Below are 12729 nucleotides of genomic sequence, written 5' to 3' on the forward strand. Positions count from 1 at the left end.
TATCGAATTGCACCTTAAAAAGGGATAATTTTATTATTGAATATTATATTTCTTTATGTTTCTATATGGGTGAATTTTAGATGTATTATGTTTACATATGCACACAAAATAATATTTTAGGACCGTAGCAACGCACGGGCATTCAACTAGTAGTACTACTATACAAGTCCAAAATACATCCGAACGAACCCTACTTCGAACTAAACTACTCCCTCCGATCTTCGAGTAACTACATTGCAAGTATGACTAAACGAAGATTATTGTATAACCTTCTTGTTGATGCAAACGCAGATAGGCAACACACGCTGCCCTCCATTCTGCTTCGCGTAACGGGCGGCACCGCCAGGAAAGAAGTGAGCTGCTGCAACATGATCGAGCTAGGCGTCGGGGAGCTCGTCGGCTCGATTACCGCCATCAAGGTGTCCGTCGAGAGGTCACTGGTCCCAGCCGGCGCCGGCGACGGCGGACCAATCACCAGCAGCTGTGCCTTGTACATCGGAAACAAGCACGCGGCCGACCTGATGCACACACAGGACACAATGGTGGTCGGGCCGAGCGCGCCAACGGTGATGAAGAACACGCTACCCTCTTCTTCCCCACTGCCGATGAACAGGTGTCCCCGCGGTTGTACCGGAACACGAACTATGCACCAGGCGGGTATGCCATACTGGAACGTAAACACTGGGATGGAGTGGGATGCTTGGAGGTGTACCAGGAGCTCCCGCGGCGGGCCGGTGAAGCTGCAGCCGGTATTGATGGCCTCTGTGCAGCCGCACGGACCATGCGGGCACGCGATATAGTGCTTGTAGGACTCCGTGGAGGCGACCAAGCTCTGGCAGCCGACGCACTTGACCATTGCCCCAGATCGATTCGACGGCGGCAACCTCGCCGGCTGCTCGCACTTCTTGCACGGGTTCGGCGCAAGCTCGCCGACGCAGCGCCGACAGCCCATATGACCGCCCTTGCACTGCACGGAACAACGTACGTGGCATCAGTTGTCATTGACATTTCTCACAGGTGAACCTAAGAATGAAATCGGAAGGGAGCGACCTTGGATATGGGGGGTTTGAAGGGCAGCAGGCAGAGGGGGCACAAGAAGAGGGCCTCCTCCATCTTCAGAGAAGAGTGATCGGGAAAACGAGAACGGGATGGGTTCTTTTTTTTATACATGCCTTGGAGTGGAGTATGGATACTACTACTTATAGGAAGAACTTCCTTGCTAAGAATCGGCGTCGGCCGTACGCAACCATAGATGCACCAGCGGCTCTGCAGTTTGTCAAAATAAAAGGACAGAGCTGCAGTGACTTGAAGTCTCCAAATCTCATTGTGACTTGGTGCCACCATCTACCAACCATTTGAGATCCAACGTTCCAAACTATCTCTTATTTCGAACCTAAAAACAAAAATTATTCAGAAAATTATGAAAAAAATCCAGTAAAATGTAGATGCCTTGTTCTAAAATCTGTGAATATTTCATCCCACTCGGACGACTAGCTTGTGATTAAAGAGCTTTTTACGTATACGAGCACTAGTTTAAACTAAATACTCCCTCTGATTCATATTAATTGACTTCAATATGGATGTATCTAGAACTAAAATGTGTCTAGTACATCCATATTAGAGTCAACTAATATGAACCGGAGGGAGTATATATTTGCTCACAAACCTTTGATTCAAATCGAATGAAACTTCACCAAAATATAAATCGAAATATGCACGATTAACTGGAAGTTCTTGAAATATTTCTGAGCAATTATAATAATTATTTAGTTTAAATTCTAAGTCGATCGCATACATTGGATATGAGATGGATGATGGATGGTGGCACCAAGTCACTGTGAGACTTGGAAGTATCAAGTCAGTGAAGCTCTATCCCAAAATAAAAGCTTCGTGAAGGGGGCAGTTTGGTTCAAAAAAGAAGACAATGCCAAGCAGTTGTCAAACAGTACCCATATAGTCAAATGTACTCCCTCTGATTCAAATGAATTGACTCAACTTTGTCTAGATATATATGGATGTATCAAGTCACTGAAGCTCTATCCCAAAATAAAAGCTTCATGAAGGGGGAAGTTTGGTTCGAAAAAAATACAGTGCCAAGCAGCTGTCAAATAGTACCATAACGTCAAATGTACTCCCTCCGATTCAAACGAAATGACTCAACTTTGTATTTTGCATGTTAAAGGTTTTTCATAAAACTTGGCCAATCTTAACATAGTTTGCCTTTCTAAAAAAAGATATAAGCCCTAAGGCTCATTTGATTCATAGGATGGAAAAATCATAGAAATATGAAAAACATAGGATTGAGATTTAATGGCTAGTTGAATCATATAGGAAGATGAGTTATGTTTGATTGTGCCAAAGGAAATTTTCCATGAGGTATGGATTGCTCTATTTATAGACGGCCGGCCAGCATCGAGATAAGATTGCAGCCGTGATTTCCGGAACGAACTTACCGATCGATTCCTTTGATTTCTTTCGTAGACCACACGTTTCAAAACTTTATCTCTTTTGCTTCTAGAAACTTCACGTACGTAATACAGCAGATAAGAAGCTGACTGGTATACGTGCCAAATCCATCGACTAGAGATGCATGCGAGTACGCACGTAACAAAAAAGGACTCCTTGGCTGACGGGTGGACGTGATCGATGCATACTCATATACGCGTGATGAGCTAGCTCACGTATATGTTAGATCTTTTCAGACCCGGCCTAGAGCTGTATAAGTACGTATATATACCTGGCTGCCTTTGTATTTAAAATTTGCTGATAATTTAAGAGCCGAACTCTATCATTTAAACGCCAAAAAATCATCGAACAGTTTTCAAATTTTGTAAACACATGTTTTTTGTTGTAATCACTTATTTTTTGTTGTTGTAATAGTTTGTGATTTTTGTCACAAATGAACATTTAGAAAATATGTTGCATAACATATTTTTTTGTTGTATTCCTTTTAAATGTTGTGAATTTTTTTAGGGAAATTTGCTACAGGACATCGTTATTTTGTGGCGTTTGCCAAAATACACCGCCCGATTATGTCTTTGCCAGGTACCATTACAATTTTGTGGCACATTTGCCAGAACACACCACCTAGCTTAAAACGGAAAGTTTTTGTCTTCAAAACCAATCATTAGAGTCAAAAGTGCAAAATTTTCCGTTTTTAGTCAGGTGGTGTGTTCTGGCAAATACACATAATTGTAATGGTACCTGGCAAAGACACAATTGAACGGTGTGTTTTGGCAAATGCCACAAAATAACGATGTCCTGTAGCAAAATTTACCAATTTTTTAATACGATTGCCACATCTTTTCTGGAAAAAATGTTATGACAATATGTTGTAATAGTCTACTCATTTTGAAGGGGAGGAGAATTTTTATTGGAAAAATAAGCCACCATATTTTGGTGGGATCCACCCGTGTGGTCAAGAGAGAGTTGCCTCCACCCACCGTGAGACTACTCATAGTGGGAGTAACTTCACTAGTAACTAAGTGTCCAACTCATCAAATTTGTTTATGTGGCAGTAAGTTAATGAGGGGAGAGAAAGATAGAGTAACATAGCTAGTTACTGTAACATCACACTTCCCAAGATACAATGAGTCTACAAGCTAATTAATGAAGACATCTATGATACTACTTTGAAGTTACTAACCACTATAAAGGTCGTAACATAGAGTGCATGTTACTACTATATGTTACTTCCCACTATGACTAGTCTGAAAGCCCCATGGGGAAGTGCACACAGGACGATGGAGCCTGGGGAATCAACATGCATGCATTGATCCCAGACTATTCCTATCCCTGGCCAACAGTAGCACTCCCTCGACGCATGCAGTGCGGCAGCGCGCTGAAAGCGACGTGACAACGAGCCTGACACAGCGCTGTAGCAGAAAAGGACGCCAGGATGGTTTCAGACCATGCGATGCAAATCGGACGGATGCGGGAGCAACCGATTTCTGACCCGCACATCGGGCGACGGACGCCTAGCACGCGCCTTCTGCCTTGCGACTGTTGCCTTTTGACAGAATTCATATCAGCACGTCTGAAGCGGGATTCAAAGGGACGGTCGTCCCCCCATCAAGCAAACATGACTCCAATTCACTGCCCGCGATAAGTAGAGGTGAGGCCGCTTGCTAGCCATGGCACTACTCAGGGTGTTAGGCACTTTTGGTTTACTGATCCTCCCATTTTCCTTATCTCTATATTTGTGGATGATCCTCTTTTCATTCGTCGTCGTTGGTTAGCGGATGGTGGCGTGGGGGTCTGTTCGTCTGCTTCAGGTTTGAAGGTGGTGGTCCTAGGGTTCTTTTTCTGCGAAGATGAAGACCTACCGGATGCTGATCCTCTTCATCTAGCCGGAGTGTTGATTTCCGGAAGGCTAACAACGCATCTTATGCCTGTAATTTGCTGGATTGGGTAGTATTCGGTCGCGCACCCATGCTTTTATTTCGACCGTTTGGTTTTGGAGGGAGCGGCGCGAAGCTCTTTTTATGTGTTGACATCAAGTGACTATGGATCCATAATGAAAGTCAGAAGAAGAGATATTATGAAGGCCGGATGGGAGGACTAGCTAACGAAGGTTCAAGTCTCCGCTATGTTGAGGGACTTGCTTGGTGTTCCGGGCTTCACAACAGCGGTAAGAATATGGGGGCGACGACACAGGTGAAGTTCGGAGTCCTACCTTCCAGGGTGAAAACCAAGGTCTGGCCTTAACTGGTTGTGCCTGGCAATGACCTTGTTGGAGGCATTGTTTTGAGAGTGTGGACTATCTTCAGGGTGAAAACCTAAGATCTTTGATCGAACGGCGACGGTGTTGGAGCACTGTTTCCTTCTTGAAGGCGTTACTTTTGGAGAGTATGTATTTCATGTGTTGTCTTGGTGGTGAATGTATTGCTATTGTTAGGCCTGCGATATTGTAGCGGAACTTTTGTTTCTTAGTTTTCTTTTCTTTTTTTAGCTGTGTGCATCCGTAGTGCCATTAGTGTGGTGCGGCGTTCCAGAGGCTAGATGTAATTGGTATCTTTTGATATTAATATATTCTCTTTATCGAAAAAAATAAAGCCGCCTGAAGCTAAAAGTAAAAGATGACTCCAAGTCAACATTGCCATGTCAACACCCGATCAAGACTGTGTATGGTAACGAAGAGGATTTCTCCGTCTATTTTCAGGTCATATGTATAGTAACCCTGGCGATAACCGCGCTTCTTTGAGCTCTCGCTTGCTCGAGGGTCGAGGCTTGGGATAGTCGTAATGTTCAAATCCCGCTAGAGGAAACCACAAGCCACGATCACTGGCATTAGATTGAGGTTGTTAAATCCATCAAATCGAGGCTAGATTTGTTTTATCAAGCACAAACGGGTTATGAAAGAAACTTGAGAATCATGAGTATAATTCAGAAAGTAGTGGTATTCTTGTTACACCACGGGCACAATTATTGACATGTAAGGGTAACGTCTTCCACGATCACTGGTACAATGGTGGAGAAGCCCTCACGCAAAGCTGACACAAGATAACATTAGAGGGGACATGAACATGCTAAGTGAGGAAAATTCTTTGCTAAGTGAGGGCAAATCACTCTTTAGCTTGCTATACTACAAAGACACAAGTTTGAGTTGGCAGCTGCCCCCATTTCTTATATGACACTACCTTCGTTCTGAAATCTGAGTCATTTTAGTTTTTTTTTTTTTTTTTTTTTTTGCGGGGAAACACTCGAGATTTTATTCCATGAACATAGGGCATTTTAGTTTTTTAAAAGGCTTACATCTCAAAAACTGAGGTAATAGATCTGCACATGCTCTTGCTTGAAACGTTAAATCATTCGATACCTTGTTTATACTGTGTGGACAATGCACCTTCATACTCTACTTCTACAAAGTCACGCGGCAAATGGAAGCAAGCGGTCTAAAATCCCACTGCATACCTGCATCATGACTTAACCATCTTAGGTCATGTAAAATGAGTGATGTCAGCTTTCTATTAGAGCATGACTTAACCATCTTAGGTCATGTACAATGGGTGGTTTCAGTTTTCTCTTAGAGCTGCAGCGTAAGTTTTTTGTTGAGATGGAGAGAGAACATGGAACGGAAATGATGTCTTTACTTAATTAAGGGACGATTCTTACAAAATAAGCGAAGGCAATTTTCACCACTGTATCACGTATCTTTCTTTAGCAACATAATTTTGTAATAAAAATTAATTAATTCTCATTAGTTGTAAGGGGTGACAATAAGATAGGTTTATTTAGGAGGAATCGACTCGTTGGTAGCCTTCGTGCATGCAATGAGTGCCCTTTTCTCTTCTCCATCTTATTCTCATCTTCTATCTTCTTGCACTTATCCTCCAGTTTGTTCCGCCGCTTGATAAGGAGGCAGTGATAGGCATGCATCTGTTCTCGGGTTTTGCCCCTATGAAGGGTTTCGTGCCCCTATAAGCTTCCATGTCCCATTGCCATGCCGTTGGGGGGGGGGGGGTGTGGACAGGAGAGGGGCGGTTTGAGCAGCGCTTCCGCCGTTGGCGAATCTTCCGTTAAAATAGTGTTTCTGCCTTTGGTGTTTCCGTCGAGAGGAGTTTTTGCCACGCCACTGGTAGTGGCTGCAGCGAGAGTTTTATGGTGGATGACCACTGCACATTGGAAGCATGTCGGGCCAGTGCTATTGCTATCGCCACTATCGCGGGTGGAGAGGCAGCTTCACGAATCTCCATGAGATCGTTTAGACTCGTGATGTGATGAGCGTCGCAGTCGAAGCAGTAGAGCGTTGTTGGTGTAGAGGTCGATGTTTATTTTGAGCGTGGGGTCGACTTCGATGAAAGATGTCGTCGCGGAGGTCGCGGTGGTCGATGGCGATGTCAACTCCGCCGGGACCGAAAAATGATCCGTAAGGTTGATGGAACCAGCCGAGTCAACGTGGAAGCAAAAGGTCCCGAAGGTCATCTCTTCTCCTTTGCCGAAGGAGACAAAGGCTGGTCGCATGGCTGGCAAATGTGGCCTGAAGGACACATATCGAAAGCAGGTCGATTCCTCCTTAATCAAAAAGCTGTAGATCGCTGAGATCGGAGTCGCAGAAACCATGCATCCAGAACGCGGACTTCCTACAGACAACACCAATTGACGTGGCGTAACCATGGCAATGACCATACACAATGGACTTGGATTTGGAGAAGAAGCATATTGGTGGTTTCGAAGGCATACAAGGACAACAAAGAGGGAACACGGAGAGTTTTACCCACATTCATGCCTCTGGAGGAGAAATCCTACGTGCTTCTTGTCTACTTGTATTATTCATGACGTTACAATGATCGCTGAGATAGCTATGGTGATATCGATCTAGCGTAGCTAGAGTTTGGTGTATCGTGTCTTTGCTTAGCGGACCCTCCTGGCTTTTATATGCGAAGCCAAGTCTCAGATTACCTTGTCTAGGTAGGTTAGAATGCGGGGTTTTCTTAGTCGAATCGCATCCTTGTTGCTCATGCAAGGTCCATGTGCCTTCTAGTGTTTTTTCACAGCCCAACTTTACTTGGGCTGGACAATTCTTCCGTAGGCCTTCACTTGGACCGCAGTAATGAGAGGTACCTGTTTAGGTATGCTCACATCACCAGCCCAGTAGCTCGACACAAACTGATCAGCATGTCCGCGCTGACGAATTTGTAGCCCAAATTTGGGCTCGGATTGCATCGGCACAGACAACAAGAGAGTCCGCGCGCGTCCTCCACTACTCAACCTAGGGGGCACCTACCAGCGACACCAAGCCCACCACACCAATTCACATCCCCTTCCCTTTGCAATCCTAGAGCAACGCCGCTGCCACCTTCCCTACCATTCGATGTTGCCGACACCTTTTGTATGGCCCACAGCTCGCCGGAGGACACTAGTGGTGCCGGCGTTGTGGAGTGCCCTTGTGGGCCTCATTGCAGCCCCTACCCCACCGCAGTTTCTCTCGGGGTCGCCCACCGACATCGACGACCAGGACATGTTTGGCCAATTGCTCGGTATAAAACCCTGGACTATTTTTGGCCATTTTGTGTCTCATAGGCACGCCATTGATTTATTATTGTTGCCCCGCAGATGGACCTCAGACATACCATCGAGTTCTTCATCAAGGACGTCCTTGACAACTCGTCGGAAGAGGAGTCGAACGCCTCTTCGGAGCTCATGGTTGTCGTGGCCTCCCCCGTCCATGAGCACAATGAGAGGCAAAGGCCATCGCATAGAGCTCGACGAGGCCTCCCAGGGTTAACCTGAAGCACAATCAAGAGGGTGGACACTACCGGATGTATCGGAACTACTTCCACCCCACCAAGCCAGTCTTCATGGATGCCCTTTTTCGGAGGCGCTATCGGATGTCAAGATACTTGTTCTTGACTATTCTACGCGGCTTGAGAGACTATGACCCCTACTTCGGATGCATGCCCGATACCACTGGTAAGCTAGGCTTTAGCTCTTATCAGAAGTGTTCCGCAACTATTTGTATGCTTGCCTATGGAGTGGTTGGTGATCTCATTGATGTGTACCTGCGAATGAGCTAGACTACCTACCTTGAGGCGATGTACAAGTTCTGTCGAGCTGTGATTGCGGTGGTGTCCGATGATCTTTGCTTGAGAGAGTCAACTGTTACCGGCACTAGGCTCCGTGAAAGCCACATATCCGCTCATCTCCAAGCGAATATTATTGAGCATTAGTGGACATTAGCGGCATGAGGAGCATAAAGACTAGTCATCACATGAATTTTATTTGCATGTGAACGTTGTTGTTTATTTGTTTATTTGGATGTAGCAAGGAACTTATATTATTTTGTTGCAACATTATTATTCTCTATACCTATGTGTTATTTGAGTTTAAATATGGCGAGAAATAAACTTAGTTTATAGGCCGGGCCAAAATGCATCGGACCGATAGGCTACCCGATCCAAATGGACAAACGTGACCAAACGGTCATTTTAGTGTTCGTGGCTTAACTCAAAGAGACTAAAAGAAACTCTTCATTTCAGACCTATCATCTTGACTGACTTACCTATAAAGTCCATCAGTTGGTTTACGGAGTTGTCGGCAACAGGTCCCGTGTCTAAAATGGATCAGGTGGGTGGAGATGCCCTTAGGCCTTCAAGGTCTTCCAATCACTTGTTGTATGTATTTCTTTGGCTTAGGCCGACATGCTTACTCCCATAGTCCCATTTAAAAATTACAGGACTTGAGAGCTGAGACAGTTTATCTGTCCACAAAATATGGAGCAAATGAGGCCCCTTTCTGGAAATTGGTATGGCACTGCTGGTGCACAGATAAATGATAATCATGATCTCACTGCCACTGGTCACTAACCATACAGTATATCGGAACTCAACTACCTTTTCTTTTGTTTGCAGTAAGGAACTCAACTACCTATGATCTACTACAATCTTGTGTACAATCAATCAGCAATCTTGTGACTAGGCGATCAAAAATACAATCGTGTAACCAGAAATGTACTACATCAAAGTAGTGTGGTGGGATCTCGCCAAGAACCGGAAGGCCCTTCGAGCCGAATGTAATCATACATAACCCCGAAGAACTCGCTGAAGGCCCTGACCTGCGTGATGCTGATCGTGTTCTCCCCTTCCATGAGCAGGTACCCTTTGATGGGAAACTCGAAGCTCCACCAGGTGCCGTGGTCGCCGTGCCGCGCGATGGCGTTGCCGTCGCCGAACTCGGGCGTGTTGAACACTCCCTCGGACCCCTTCCTCGTCGCCTCGTTCACCTGCACCTGCAGCCTGGACATTTGCGCCGCCGCCAGGGCGACACGCAGCGTGTAGGTGCCGTCGGCGACCACGCGGCCGAGGTTGAACCGGATCCGACGCGTCGTCGGCGCGTTGGTCAGGCCGACGCCGCCGCCCACCTTCCTTGTGACGTGCGCAAAGAACCAGTCATTGGAGTAGTTGCTCACGCCGATGGTGAAGACGGGGTCGGCTCTGGGGTACAGGTCGGCGTACCTATCCCACAGTCCATACTGGCGGTACTTGTTGTCTCTTGTGAGGAAGAGCTTGCTGAGATACTTGGGGTTGGGGTCCGGGATGAAGAACTCGGCAGCGCTCCGGTCGGGAACACCCATCTCCCAGAGCGTCGGGCCCGATCGCGGCGGCTCGAAGACGAGGTCGCCGAGGCTCACAGCGCCGGCGGCTGACACGGTCACCGAAGCGGCATACATATAGTCGCCGAGAATCCCGGGTACCCAGGCGTAGAGGTTGTACTCCCCAGCGAGGACATTACCGATGGCGAAGCTGCCGCAGGTCGCCGATCCCGGGTACCCAGCGTAGAGGTTGTGGTAGCCTTTGTCTTGATTCTGTAATATTAGCAATGCTTAAGGATCATGAAGTATGCCCATTTTTCAATCTTGTTTCATGCTGCTAATAGATTTTGTTGAATGTATCATGTGGTCCTAAAGCTCTGTATCTCTAATGGTCGTATGATGCAATTTTTAGGACGTCTTGCACATTCTGAACAATGAAGGACGATGTGGGAGATGACAATGGCCGTGGGTTGTCTAAACTCTGAAGGTCTCTTGGTAAGCACCTTTCAATGTACTTGAGTGATATCTCTCTCTGTTACGATCTAGACCGGCAACGAGTATGGATATTCCCCCAGTTTATGTGTATTTTCTTATAAAATGAAATATAATTTGGTTTGAACAAAAGTTAGATGAATGATCTTAATATGTTAGCCACAGTTTTAAAGGAGACTAGGTTTATCCCTTTGTTTAATTCCAACGGTTATGAAAAAGTACGTGAGATTGATGATCCATCAGTTAATCGGATTTTACCGGACTCCTCTCGGCGATCAAGGAAAAAAAAGATGTGATATTTCAGTGTATTCGACCTACAAAAAATTGGTCTATTTATCTGCTGCGATTTTACAGGGGTACCAGGAATTGGGTGCCTGATGTTGAGCTGCTGAATGGAGAAGAGGGGACCGGTGTTCACCACCACCTTCAGCCATCCTTTTCGGATGTTCTTCGCCAACTCTCTACATCGGAAGGTCAGTCCTCCACTAATAGTTTTCTCTGCACTTTCTGAAGTCTAAATATTGTTTCTATTTTTTTCAGATTGTTGTTTGTAAATTACAGAGATGAAAATGAGATCGATCAGTTTTTATTTGATGATGACTTGTATTTCAAGGTGGTGGAGTCAGTGCTCGTGATCAACGTGTCTCTACTTTGTACCATGGAGGAAGAGAGAGGAACCACCAACTGACATACTAAGAATGCTAAAATCCTACTAAAACATGGGAGTTTATTGTTTCTCCAGTATCTTTTTTTGCTAATCCTATGTATTTGAATTAAACCGTAAATCATGTGTAAATCTGGATATGAGTGATGCATCCTGGTGAGAACTATCAAGAACTATAAGATTCTTATTATAGTCTGTACAACCCCATTGTTGAGATAGGGACATAGTTTCTTGTCCAGGTAAATGCTTATCTCATACTAATAATGTGTATTTCTATTGCAAACTTGCATTATGTAATTCGTTTTTATTTCATTAATATGTAATTAAACTGGTTAGTGTGCACACATCACGCCATGTTTGATAAATTCAATATAGAGACAACCATCATATATGTGTTTATTATGTCCAGAGTTAGTAAAGGTACCCCATGAAAAACGAAATAAAAGATCATTCATTAACTTTCATAATGTCATCTGAGTGAAAATAGAGAAGCACTTTGCTCTATAAATGAATTTTATTCACATAATTTATTCTAATCCAAGAACATATGTTTTCTTTGAGTTAGGTTCGTGCAATTTTTTGATTTGTGTGCTTTCTTGCTGTTTATATTATCGCACATATAGACAACCAAGAAATCTTAGATGCCAGTCGAGTTGAGGAGCTCAAGAGGCCGGAAAGAACACATGGTTGCAGCTTTATAATCTTTTGTAATACCGATGCTAGGTAATTTATCATCGTGAGGTCATCGCGAAGTGCCCAAGAAACTTTGGAAACTATTCAAATACCAATGAATAGGCCATCATGCAACTTCAATGTATGTATAGTCAGTGCACATATTTTGGTTTAGCTGCCCAAACCGTGGGTGATAGTTTTCTACAACGGTGAAAGATAAATATGCATACTACAAAGATAGTGTGATGGTCAACGAGGAGACATGATTGGTACGCACTGCTTGTTTTTCTTGGACACAAAATTTCGAAAAATAATTAGTTCAGATACATAATTTTGCAATGCAGATCTACAATCAAACTTGATGCCTTTATTCCTTTATGTATTTTGATATTGTTGGTATTTGCATTTAAAGGAAAAAATGACGGTGCATAGCAAAGTCGATTTTATTATTATGAAAAAAAATCTTATTCTCTGCCCTTGTGATGTATAGATGGATTAATTCAGATTACTATTTCCCGGTTTGGCAATGGTACGATTTAGACATTTCAAGGACAACAAGCCATGACAACTTATAAGGTTTAATTGAGATACAAGTCCAAAGATGTAAAGTAGCGTGAACTTGATCTAAGTGGTGACAATCATTTTTTTTTGTTGATCTCCTGAGTGCTTTTGACGTCCCTCAGATTTTTTAATCCCAGGGTGCTCAAAATTTAAAAAACTTGAATGTTAGCATTAACGTGTGTTGTTGATCACGAGAAGTTTGCATATATATGACCCTGTTTGCTCCTTCTATGGACCTTACTATATTTTAAACATATTGTCATGCTAGATTGAAGCTTAAAACAAATACCATGGATTCTAAAGATTGTAT

The 12729-nt window shown here is 44.2% G+C and overlaps 1 pseudogene; it reads left to right on the top strand.

Moving 5' to 3' along the window:
- The first annotated feature begins 9560 nt into the window (after window positions 1-9560).
- On the top strand, window positions 9561-10172 carry LOC124661563 (annotated as a pseudogene).
- The last annotated feature ends 2557 nt before the right edge of the window (window positions 10173-12729 follow it).

This window comes from Lolium rigidum, chromosome 1 (genome assembly GCF_022539505.1).
Source record: "Lolium rigidum isolate FL_2022 chromosome 1, APGP_CSIRO_Lrig_0.1, whole genome shotgun sequence".
Lineage (NCBI taxonomy): Eukaryota > Viridiplantae > Streptophyta > Magnoliopsida > Poales > Poaceae > Lolium > Lolium rigidum.